We start from the raw sequence: 12533 nt of genomic DNA on the forward strand, positions 1-12533 counted from the left end.
GAGGAAGCAAGAATAATTAAACAGAAAGAAAATGTAAGAAAACTCTTTATACCACAAAGGTGAAGGGCACCTCCATCACATAGGCAAGTAGATCAATAGGGCAAGTCTGTGAGGAACAAGGGGAACTTGGCACGAGTGAAAAGGGAGATTCTCTCTCCATCTGAATGATGCTTCATGCCGAGTACACACTCTAACTCTACAACTCAGGGCTAAAGACCACACCAAAACATTGCTAGCAGCTGGCGACTTTAAAATCCTAACAGAATGAAGTAAAAGGTCTCAGAAGAGTACTGTGCACCCAGGGGTAAATGCGCTTTCTTACTGCTATAATGGTTGTGAGGAGACACAACTATCAGATGCTTTCCAGCTCCAAAGACAGAAATGATGACGGGAAGAAGAACCCTGCTGTCTTCTTGGGAGATTACCTACATGTTGAAGAGTAAGAGATCATCATTTGCAAAGTAGAAGTTAAATACATCTACCTTCAAAATGGGAACATTTAATCAAAACTTAGGAACAAAAGGTATAAAAGCCACACTTCACACTCCGCCATAAAACAAGTCATATTTGTTCTTTCAAAAAATGGGACTTCTATCAATTGTGCTGAGATATTTTCCATAACCTCCAGGATGTTACCATTACAAAATGTGTTTTGATATGCCGCTGATACTTTTTTGGTCCTTAATTTAATTTTATTGCATCTAGATATACCACCTCAGTCCACATGGTCTTCAAAAATCTTGCAGATGGTTCCCCCATCGATGCAGATCTGTCATGTGACTATGCTATATATTTTTTCCTTCTTTTCATCTTTTCTTATAAATCATTCCCTCTAGCCTCTAATCATTTTTAATGCTCTGCTGTGAGTTTCAGCCAATTAACCTATATCTTAAGGTGCTCAAATTTGGATCCAGTTTTCCTGATATCGTCTTCCCTTGTTATTTTGTACATTTGTTTTAAAATTCCCTTAATAATTATGCCAATGCCTGTACAGAGAGCACTATAAAAAGTACAGCTAGCACTGAGGTCTTTTCAAAGCCAGAAATTTAAAATCACACTGTTTGTTCCAAATCAGTGTAGTTTTACACCAAAGAAAGAAACCACTTTTGAATGAGAAAAGACAGTTTAAAAGGGGGGAGGGGAAGATGGACAGTTGAGACTACTTTGATTAAATACTTAAATTAACGTGCAATAGCTGAAATTTTACTTTTGTAAGCTTTTAAGGCACCAGTATTGACTGCCATTACAAAACATAAGTGACATAGGAATTGAAGCATTAGTTATACATTTTCTAAACTATTTGTTTCCAGCTTAGCCACAGGCCTTCCATGTTTTGAGCATCTTTATAAAAATGTAAATGCACACATGTTAAAACAAATAAGTGTCCCTGCTGCTAAGGCTGGAATTGGGCCTGCCTGTAGTAGAATAAAAGCTTGCATGAGTAGAAAACAATGATTATGATTAAGAGATCCTTAAAGGCCGGTATATAATAGTCAACATTAAGGTCACCTTAATATTCAATTTAGAGATATTTCTGTATCTCCCAAGCCAAAGGATAAACTCTTAAGTACTAAAATTTGCCATTATTAGAAAAGTTCATTTCAATGTTCAGCCTCTAACTCGTTATCTGTAATTAAGAAAAATCAGATTTCAAAGCAACAAGAGGAGACTGTGATAAAGCTATTTGAAGTACTCTCTGGCAGGGATAAAGCCAGCAGAGAGGTAGCTGTCATAAAATAGCCAAATGGCTTTTTCCACCTCCATCAAGGTCACTTTACTGATGATGTGCTCAATAAGATGATAATGCATTTAACCACTTTCCTTGCATCTGACTCCGACCTTACTGCAAATCCAAATGGCCTTGTTTAACTACCCTGGCCTTTCAACATTTCCCTGAACAAAGATAATTAAGGAGATATACTGCCCCCTACTATCACAGGAATTGAAAGACAAATAAACTTTTAAGAGCACAGCCAGGTGTCTATTGCATTAATGTACAATGTTTAAGCAGGGGGTAAAATGAAATAATGGTTAAATAATTATAAAAGGTTAACAAAGTTAACTTTGTTACATAAGGCAATTCTGTTTTATTTAAAAGAAAGAACATAAAAGGCTTTCCAGGCTACTTTTTACAACTCCCTGAACAACGGTCTAGTCTTTAACGCAGTTCCTCACTAAAGAGGAAGAATGTTCTGCAAAAATTAACAACTCTGAAATTTCTGCAGATTTGGAACCGGCTATACTTCATACATGGGTACAATAATGTTTTATGAAAAAGCAGGTCTACATGATTAAGTGAAGAGCTGCTCTAATAAAAGTATTTCCGTTCATTTTTTTCCTTTCTGTGTGGTCAGCAACTATATACAGATGCAAATTAAAGTAGTTCAAAAATTAGTTTGGCAGTTATGACAATTTGGAAGCTCAAGGTAATGCTTTCTCATGATTTATACAATGATGAAAAATGACCAAATAATACCATTCTATAACAGCAGTTACTTTCTTCTTTAATTTTTATTCATATATACTCTTGCATCCCAAGGCATTCTCCAGGACACTAATTCTTCTTCATACCAAGAAAAAAAAAAAAAAAGCCAAAAAACCACGTCAACAGCACTTGGACTAATAACAACTGAAATAGGATAAAAAGAATAAAAAAGCAGGCAAAGCAGTTGGATGTTCTTTTTGTACTTGCATGCAAGAGATCTTATTTTAGATTAATCTTTTTTTCTTCTAAATCTTTTTCTTTTAAGCATCTTAGAAATATTGTTGTATAGGTTTGAATCCTCTACAAGAGCCAAAAAGAAGCAGAACAACAAGTTGTATCAGAAAGATAAAAACACATAACTCACTGTTGATGTGATACCAGACATATGAGCTTACTGCTACTGCAAAAATTGTTGTTCCTTTGTCACAGAAAATACAGCATGCAGAAAGCCTGTTACATGTATTTAATCAGAGTTCTACCAAACACAGACTTTCAGAAATGACAACAGTATCTACCTTTGCCGTTTTGTCAGGCCACTATTACTTTGAGTTGTTCACATAGTTTGTCCAAATTTCAAAGCGTTCAGGTATTTGGCTAAATCTTTTGCTGTTATACTTCTTAATCCAGACTCAACTCTTGAATTCTGAATACACCAGAATTTAAACCTCCTGTAAAGATACCTTGTACTACCCAGTAAAAAAATCAGTGCTTCTACCATCACCAATTACCACGTGAAATACCTCAAGTTTGCAATGACTCATACGCTATTGCTATGCAAAATCCTTTCTGCTGTATATAACAAGTCATAAACAAGCCTTTCACTCTGAGCTAGGTCTCAAAATTGTAACCCTGTGTTTTGTTTCCCATGCAGCTCCCACTAGAACGACATACTGTCTCCAGATATGAGAACGCTACCACTTTCTTACATTTAAAGGACTTGCTTCATAAACCATCTATTTCATAGCAGTTTACACAAAACAATTATTTCCAGTTCAAGTTTGGATAAATGGTTGCCCTAGCCAGTCCCAAAAGAAGACTATTTACCTTATTGTTACCCCCGTGAGTTCTGAAGTTTTCCTGTATAATTGCACTTTGGATTCTTTCAATCTTGGGCAAAGAAGGTGAATGATTATTTTCCATTCATTCAGAATATTTCAGCCACCTACTTACTCTGTTCAGAGTTTAACATGGGTGAAGCTTTCTAAAGGAACACAAGTGCCATTTTTTCCATTTGTCCCTAGCATTTAGAAAGCTTAACTTAAGTTGGAAAATGACAGAAGCATTTTATTAGTACAGTTACTTTATTTGATCCTGATTCCTTATTCTGTATAAAAATCTTCAAGTGTTCAAACCTAAAAGATGTATACATCTTCAAACTGTTAGTGAGGTCACCAGCGCACAGCAGCATCTCTCTATACATCACTGAACATACAGAAGTCCTCTTACTATTCTGAAATGCACTAATCTGTAACTACTTCTTGAGAAAGTCTTTCAAATCCACACAGACTGAATCCTATAGCCATATTTAGAATGAAAAAAACCACCAATAAGTTCTTTGTAGACATGCAGAAAAGATACGAAAGCTAACATCTCTTCTTATTTGGAAAACAATATGGTCCAGTATTATTTTCTGCTATCACCGCTCAAATGCCTACACTGTACAAAACATACATATTATGACCTTTCATTTTTCCTTGTTTAGTTCAACAAGTGAACTGGGATGCAAAACAAGTTACGGAAAGAAAAGTTGTAAGGTCTAATCTCATAATTGCTTATCAGATCATTTCAGTAACTTGATAAGTCATTTTAAATCTTCATAGAAGACATAAGAAATGCAAGAATAAGCTCAAGACAAATTCTTTAAGTTGGGTTGGTATGCAGCATATACTGATGGGTGCTTAGGAGCATTCTTGTTGTAGGCCTTTAAAATGAACACATACCTGACATGACATTTTACTTTTTTTTTTTTTTTTATAGCATCAATTATCAATTTTTTAGAGAGCTACCATATCAGCTGCTTTTTTCAAAAGAAAAAAGTATCACATACTGCATGGAATGTATTACTTCACATGTTCTCAATTCTATTGCAAAAAGGTTAGAAAGTAAAAATGACAAGTAAGCCAAAGCCATCTAAACACTAAATGTTTTTGTAAAGGTTCTGCTGTTGTAGCTTTCTTGCTCAATTGTAACATAGCCTTTTTACAACTCCTTGAAAGAAAAAAAAAAAACCTATACTGTGACATATATGAGGCCATTCTCCACATAGAGTTGCAGAGCAATTAATCAAAAAATCTTGTAGCATCTCCTTTGTAGTTACTGAGCTGCTTGACAGTTTTGAGCCCCAATCTGATGGATGAAAAAAAGAAAAAAAGGTAAGCTAAGTTTTTCTGATCTGGTTTGAACACTTTCCCCTTCCCAGGTTTTACTCAAATACTTCCACCTGAACTTACTGAGGATATATTAAAAGATTTAACTTTCGAAAGAAAAGCGGGAAAAAGTGACCTACATTGGCTACGTGCACACCACCAAGAAGTTCAGGGAAATAAACCTGGCCTATTTAGTACCATTATGCAAATGTACAAATTCTTATCTTAATGATAGCCTGTATTTAACATCAGGCAATCAGATCCTTGTATCTATTAAGCAATTAATACGCTTTCTAATAGATAGGGGACTCTTGCCATCTTCAGTAACTTTTCCACACATTTTTAGTGAATTTACTCTGCAGATCAGAGAGCTTAGGAGAGAAGGTGCTTCCCTTCCTCTCCCTCCATTGTTCTCTACCTTCAAAGCTGGTAACAAACAGATCGAGAGCAGCTCAGTCTTTGTCTGAGGGTTTGGTAGTTCACATCCGAAGTTTCTCTCCCCATCGCTGAAATATCGGAAGGCAAGGTTTCTGAGAGCTTTCCGCAGTAACAGCCAGAAAATGGGCACAAAGTTAACAAAGGGGAGCTACCACCGCAGAGTGTCAGGTTTGTTTACTGGAGCAGATCAGTATTCCCCCAAATCTTCAAAGTTCAGATTTTTTTGTTTAATCAACAGTTAAAAAAAAGGCAAATAGGCTAAGCAAGTGAACATAAGCTAAGATGGTTTAAAACAAAACACTCTACAGACAGATGGGCAGTTCAGATTCACGTGAATTAACAGGAAAACTAAAACGTAGTGGGCACAAAAGCTGCAACGCTATGTTCATGCACTAGAACACAGACATTATAATTTTAAGTAAATTTAATTGCTGACATCCCTTTCTCAGTTCCCCCCCCCCCCCCCCCCCCAATCTTTCCTTAAAGTCTACTCTAGCAATTAACAAACAGAGGTCTCCGGATGGCTCGCTGAAATATTTAAAGCTGGGGAACAAAAGGTTTATTTTAAATATGAAAACCTTGGCTTGTACAACTCCAGACGTGAATCTGCTTTCAATTACTGAAAGTATTTCCACTTCAGTGAAAAAGGATCAAATCTTCAACTACACCATCTTTAGGCAATGAATTTGATTATATTAAGCTTTGAGAATACAGAATGACTTTGTGACACAGCTGTATATTCCATACCTATCATTTATTAGACATACAAAAAAGGAGCTAGCACTTTAAAAGAGCAGCAGACAGAAATGTGGCTGCTCACAGCAGCACTATACTTCCATACCACAGCTCTGCTTTAGGGTTTGGTTTTTTTTTTTTTTTTTTTCTTTTCCAGGTGCCCACGTAAATGTCAAAGATTACACTAAGCTTTAAATGAAGGCTTTCCCAATCCTTTAAAAATGAACCGAGGCTGGTATTTTTTTTTCCCATACTTTTATTTGCATAATTTGCACTGTTGTAAAGTTACCTTTTCCTTTCTAGACTTTTGAACTAGCACAATCTCTTCCACATCCCCCCGCCCCAGCAGAGCAGGTATCGTAGCCTCTAGGAAGCATAATAATTAGAAGTACTTTATACTTTTCCCATTACACAAGCATAACAGAGTTAGGCGAGGGAGCTCACAGGCTTACACTCCACAGCGAGATGCAACACCTCAAACGCAAACGATGCAAAAACTTCTCATTCCTTACATCTCCCGTTTCGCAAACCTATCCTACCGCATCCCGGCCAGGCACCGGGTCCCGCTCTTTTAGCGGCAAGGCAAGAAACAGGAGAAAAGCGGTTACCTCTCGGCTTAGCAACGCTACAAACACGGGACTCGCGCTCCCCGCCTGCCCGCCGGCTCCTCGCAGGGGCTGCCCGAGCTGCGGAATGAGCCAGCGCCGCCCCCGGCCCCCGACCCGCGCCGCCGCGGCGGCGGGGGGGGTGGGGGCGGGCAGCGCCACCTCTTCGCGCCCGCCCCCGCCCCGCGCAGCCGCCGCCCCGCCCCGCACCTCGGCGTTGCCTTCCGCTCCGCGCTGCTCCGCCGCCCGGCCCCGTCTGCGGCGGCCCGCCCGGCGGAGCCCCGCTCGCCCCCGGCCCCGCGCAGCCGGCCGCCGCGATAGGCTGAGGCGGCGGTGTTTACTCCCCGGCGAGGAGCGGGGGCCGGGCCTGGCACCGCGTAACCCTTTCGGGGCCGCGGCGGTGGGTCGGCCGCGAGACGGACCCGAGCGCTTACGGCTGGAGGTCGGAATCTCCGGGGGAAGGCAGAAGGATCCTCGCCGGAGAGAGCGGAGGGCAGAGGCGCTCCTGCAGCTCTCTTCGGTTGCACGGCTCGGCTACGGCGCGTTACGCGGCTGACGGGCGGGCGGGGGGACGCGGCCGATTCGGGGCGGTGCGGCTGGCAGGGATTTACGGCAAAGCAGAGGTTTTCCCTGACAGAAAATGAACTTTGCCTGCAGCACTCCTTCCCGCACAAACTGCCACCGAAGTCTCTACGGCATTTGCGGAGGCGAGGTGAAGCCGGCGTTTACAGAAGGCGGCGGATTCGGACGTTCGGAGACGCACGCCTCGCGTCCGTCCCCCAGCACCGGCGCCGCGTTTGCCCTCTTCGAAGCGGGGCCTGGACCGCAGCGCAGGTGGAGGCGCACAGGTGTTACAGCCGGCCCGCTCACCACGCACCACCCGTGCTTTAATTGGAACAGGAACACCTCCCCCTTCATTTACCGCCTTAGGAGAGGGGGTTTCTTCACGTCTCTATGGGCGTGAATGTAATAAGCTCCGCTTACTTCAAAACGCTCCACTGGGCAGTTCATAATCGAGTCCGCTCCTAATGAAGCCTTTGGAGTTGTAGCCTGATCTGACCGGATGCAGAATCAGGTGCATTGCGTTAGGCATCACAGCTGTCACGTAAAGCTATCAAATAATAAATAGAAAATACAGCATTCATATTACTCACCGTTAATTTCTGAAATACTGTAGAGAGCCAGAATGACTAGATGCCTACCGAATATGCAGATAGAAATGTACTCATTCAAAATAGAAAATCCCATTTGCAGCTGGTAATCAAACTTAAGTTAGTGCCTCTGTCTTTAGTAAAAGAACTGGACTTTTATTACTGATTATTTTTTTTTTAATTACCCCCTTCTGGAACATGGAACTCCTTTAAAATGTTTGTGGGAATGGTATCTCCAACTTCGTTCTGAACATCGCTACACAAAGAACCCTCTTCTGAGTTGGCTTAGAAAGTACAGTGATGTGTAGTAATCTCATATCATACTTTTTTTTACCTTGGACCTTTGCTAATATCAACTAACCTTAACTCTCCTCACCTTGTTTACAAGATCCGCTGCCAACACAGGCCAAGTTACGGCAGCAGCTGCCCAGAAGCCAGATTTTGTCAAATATCCGATCAAGATATTGTTAATGACTACACAATACTTCCAGGGAAGACAATACCATTCCAGACTATATTTCAACACTGTTATGTAGAAGGCTGCAATAAAAGCACATATTTTAGATGTATTATTCATAAGAAATTTAATAATATTCAAAAAGCTCACACAATTAGTGCTCATTTGCAATTTCCTAGAGAAACAAAGACTACACAGACTGAAATAGGAGAATTCTGTGAAATGGGGGAAAATAATGAGCCAAGTAGCCAGGTCCTGATGAGGGCAGTCTTGGCTGGCAATGGGCAAAAAATACTGAAAAAATCCCAGAGTAATAGCACTCATACATGTTGAACTGAAGCTCTTTGAGTTAGATATGCAACAGAATACTTGTGCTTTGACTTAGCACAAAGGAGAAACTGTAATACAGTCACCATTGACTTTGCTCAGGCTTCAGAGTGGGGGGTGTTTTGCTGAATATTGGAAGCTTTTTGCAGTTTAAATGCTGGACAGACATCAGTGATAGCTGCAAGGCTGGCCAAGAAGAGAGGTACGAGATGAAATCATGAACTAATATAGCCAGTTAAAGAAGCAAGTCTCGAGCAGTTCCACAGCAACACTCATATTCTCTGCATCTCTTCCAAGAGGTCTAGTTGTAATAAATGGGGTATTAGATCATGCAAATACTATTTTCCAAACTGCTTGAATGGAGCACCTATGTACAAGAACTTTCTGCCACTGAAAAATCTACGAAGTTGGTAATTAATTCAGGCATATATCCTTACAGATCTTGAAAGAAAGAGGAATTGGAACTGGATGCTTGGAGTCAGCTCATGCAGAACTCTAGAGCACTTTTGAGAATTACTGCCCTCAGACAGCACCTGTAATTACACCCCCTCTACAGAAGACTGCCATGGACTTGTGCAGGAAGCAGGATATTGGGTCCTCCAAGAGCCAGATGCTATGGAAAGCAAGAGGTATTTAGACAATCCCTCCTTCCAAAAGAAAGCTACCTTATCACTACCCACTTACATGTTCTGTACCATTTTTCTACAAATACGCACCACTGTACATTCACTATCTGAGGATTGCAGCCTATCAAAAAAGTATGATTCTGCCTCTGTTAATTACACCAGTGCTGACACTCCTTTACCCAGCTGTCCCTGATCTCCCCATGCAGGAACAGACCTGGATGTCACCATAGTGGATCCTCTTCTCTCCACTTTCAGCCAGCTGTGATGGAATTTTCCTTTGCTTTGATGCCCCCTGTGCTGTGATTCCACTGTCCCATTAATGCCAGCACAAATGATTTATGCAATCTATTAGATGCAACACTAAAGACATCTGAAACATAGATGTTTGCTTAGGAAAATATTTATATGGAGTAGATAAACAAGGGTGAAGCAAACCCCAGCACAGATACTCCACTTTATGCTGAGATTGCTCATGCCCAAACAGTAGAAAGACCAAACAAAACGTTGGGGATAGGTGGGGGGGAAGACTAGCATCTATTTCATTCATAGGAAAAGACAGAAGCACTTTTTTTCTTTTTTTTTTTTTTTTTAATTATTTGGTCAGAAAGATTATTACAGTAAATTATGCAGAGCATTAACCATTGAATTTGAACCCATTTTTAGTCTTTCTTTATTAATAACTCATTATAGTCCTTTTTCTTAATGTGGAATAAATTAGAGCTGTGTTAATCCATGCAGCTATCTGCAGGTACATTTATCACTACAGTAGCTGCTTTTACTCTCCTTACTGGAAGCTGCATTTCACGGGCAACAGAGACTCATCCCCTGCTGAACTCAAGTCACGGTGGTCTTTTCAGGTCACCAGCAGGGTCACCGGAAAACTTACCTTTTTTTTAAAGGACTGAAAGGTACTGCACAGCTGGCCTTGACATATGTGAAAGAATTTCTCTCTCTCTCTCTCTCATATTGCCACAATTTAGATCAGTAAAAACAACTGAGCTGGGGCCTTGCTGGTATAAAAGGGCGAGGAACTGCTAACAGGATGTTCTTTGTGGGAACTCAAAGCTTTTGGAACTGATTCCTCTCCCCTGATCCAGAAGAGCTCAAATTTTATGGCCTTCATAGCATGTTGCATAGTTCATATTTTTCCAGAGTGTATGAAAATGAGAGAATTGTGAATGTGGTTAGTTTCTGGAGGCAGGGCTTTGTTTCAGCTTTCAAACTGGCTGGTTTGCATTTGGTTGAGGAGGGGTGGCTATTGCAGCTTAGTCACAAGGATTAGTTTTTTATATTTGCATTTGAATTTGTGTCAGGTTTTCAGGAATTTAAAGATTGTAACAAACAGCCATACTCACTCTCTTTTAAAGATAAGTATTATCACGGAGCACCAACACATTGGTAATTCCATCACTTCAAGCTGACATGTGGAAAGGACTTAAGAGGTTACACAGGAGGTGACTCTGGGTAGTCATTAGACTAGAGTATCCCAGGTACAAGTAGCTGTGCTCCTTGCAGGATGTAACGATTCAGTCCTTACTATTATCTCCTCTGAGCGCCATCATGCCAAAGTAGAAAACTTTTATTATGCCCATTTTTAACATGGCAAATGGAGACACAAAGCTGAGTTGTCAATACCACAAAAGTAGTACCATGGGAGAGGGAAAACATGACTACTCGGAAAATCTTTCCACGGCCTATCCTAATGGCTGAACCTTTCTTCTTCTCATCATCGAGATAGTAATTCCAGCTATTTATCAACATTAATGATGACCAGTGACTTTTATTAAAAGGGAACAAACACCTTTTTAGCCAAATACTAATTCACCTATTTGAATAGTAGTAGCCTAAGTGCCCTGTTAAGACATCCTATCATAAATAGTTAATTAGTGTTACAGCTACTTGTATTGAAATGCTAGGTGTACTTTAAAGAAATACTGTTGTCTGCATGTGCATTAGAGACAAACATGAATGAAGTATTACCTAGAAGCTGAAATTGCACAGCATTAGTACGTCACTTTGGAACCTGTTTTTCTTACGACCCTACAAAAAAGCAGGTATTAAGCTGTGAGATTTAAACACTGCCTAAGAGAAAGATTTTTGTCAGATAAGGTATCATGTATAAGAGCAACATACATTCTCATGTCTGTTTTACAAGAGAGACTTAATCAAGTAAAATATTTATAATTTAGCTTTCCAGTTCCTGCTGGAAGTGTATTAAAAAAAAGGCAAATTCTTGTCTAGAAATAAAAGTCTTAAGAATACTATCCAATATCAACAGGATTAGTAGTATAATGTGTTCTCATGAGAAAGCACATGTGCCCAAATATATTTACATGTAGAACATCTTGTAGTTCTTAAGCATTTAAATACTACATTGACTAGATTTTTCTTACAAGTAAAGATGAAGATGAGCCATTTTTCATGCAGTAATGATACTGATTTAAATGAGAACAGACTAAGACCATGATAAGCTCAGAGGTTCAGTGTTCAAATTTGAAAACAATAACTTTTTTTTTCCTTTTAATTCACATAGATAAAGCCTAACTATTTTTTATAACCCCTTTCAAGGGTGTATTGAGAATTTTGCAGTTTCAGATCAGCATTTCACTAAAAATACAAGTGGAAATTGTAAGCAAGTAGATGAAACTGGGGTAGGGCAAAAGTTATAGCAAAAATATAATCCTTTCAAAAAATGACTGAATTATGACACTCTTCTTGAATGTAAGTGCATAATATGTGGTGTTTTTTTCCTAAGAAGCAACACAAAACCACCCACTATATGTTTGTACTATGATTTTTGAGTGCTGTAGATTAATATATTGAAGTAAATAACGTTTCTTTGCACTTTGACAGATTTCCCAGCCATCTCAATGCAGTATCAGGCAAGGTAGAAAATGCAGAATATTTTTGTATAACAATACCTAGAGTTTTGCTGTTTAACAGTACAGTGCCCTGCTCAGAATCATCCTACTCTACGCTAGTTTCTGTCATAAATAAAATAAATACAAATTTACAGTTACTATACAAATTGAGTATCTTGGTCTCCAAAATCTGAATTATTGAAGACATAAATAATAATCATGATGCTTTACATAGTACTTTTATCGTTTTAGTTACTTTTTCACTGAAATATTCCTGTGTTCAAATGCAGACAGTACCAGTCAGCCAGCAGAGAAAAAAGGCACATATGCTTTGAATGATTAACACAGTTCTTGGAAACACAAAGCATATATGCTTTCCTTATCTTATAGTACAGCTAAGTGATGAGGAGGAAGACATTTTCATGAAAGTTGGGTATCATCATACATCTGTATGATGTATCAATGAGTCCTCTGAAAGAAAA

General features: G+C 39.6%; 1 protein-coding gene and 1 long non-coding RNA gene across 9 annotated transcripts in view; both read right to left on the bottom strand.

Annotated features, from left to right (window-relative positions):
• TENM3 (teneurin transmembrane protein 3) overlaps window positions 1–12533 on the bottom strand; it is a 642124-nt gene that overhangs the window by 244583 nt on the left and 385008 nt on the right. The gene's annotated exons all lie outside the window — the stretch shown is intronic.
• Window positions 5757–6752, bottom strand: LOC115333482. The gene is made up of 2 exons (XR_003920815.1): window positions 6633–6752; window positions 5757–5832 (listed from the first exon to the last, which is right to left on the bottom strand). It is a non-coding gene; the product is annotated as an uncharacterized LOC115333482 (long non-coding RNA).

Source organism: Aquila chrysaetos, chromosome 1 (genome assembly GCF_900496995.4).
Source record: "Aquila chrysaetos chrysaetos chromosome 1, bAquChr1.4, whole genome shotgun sequence".
NCBI lineage: Eukaryota > Metazoa > Chordata > Aves > Accipitriformes > Accipitridae > Aquila > Aquila chrysaetos.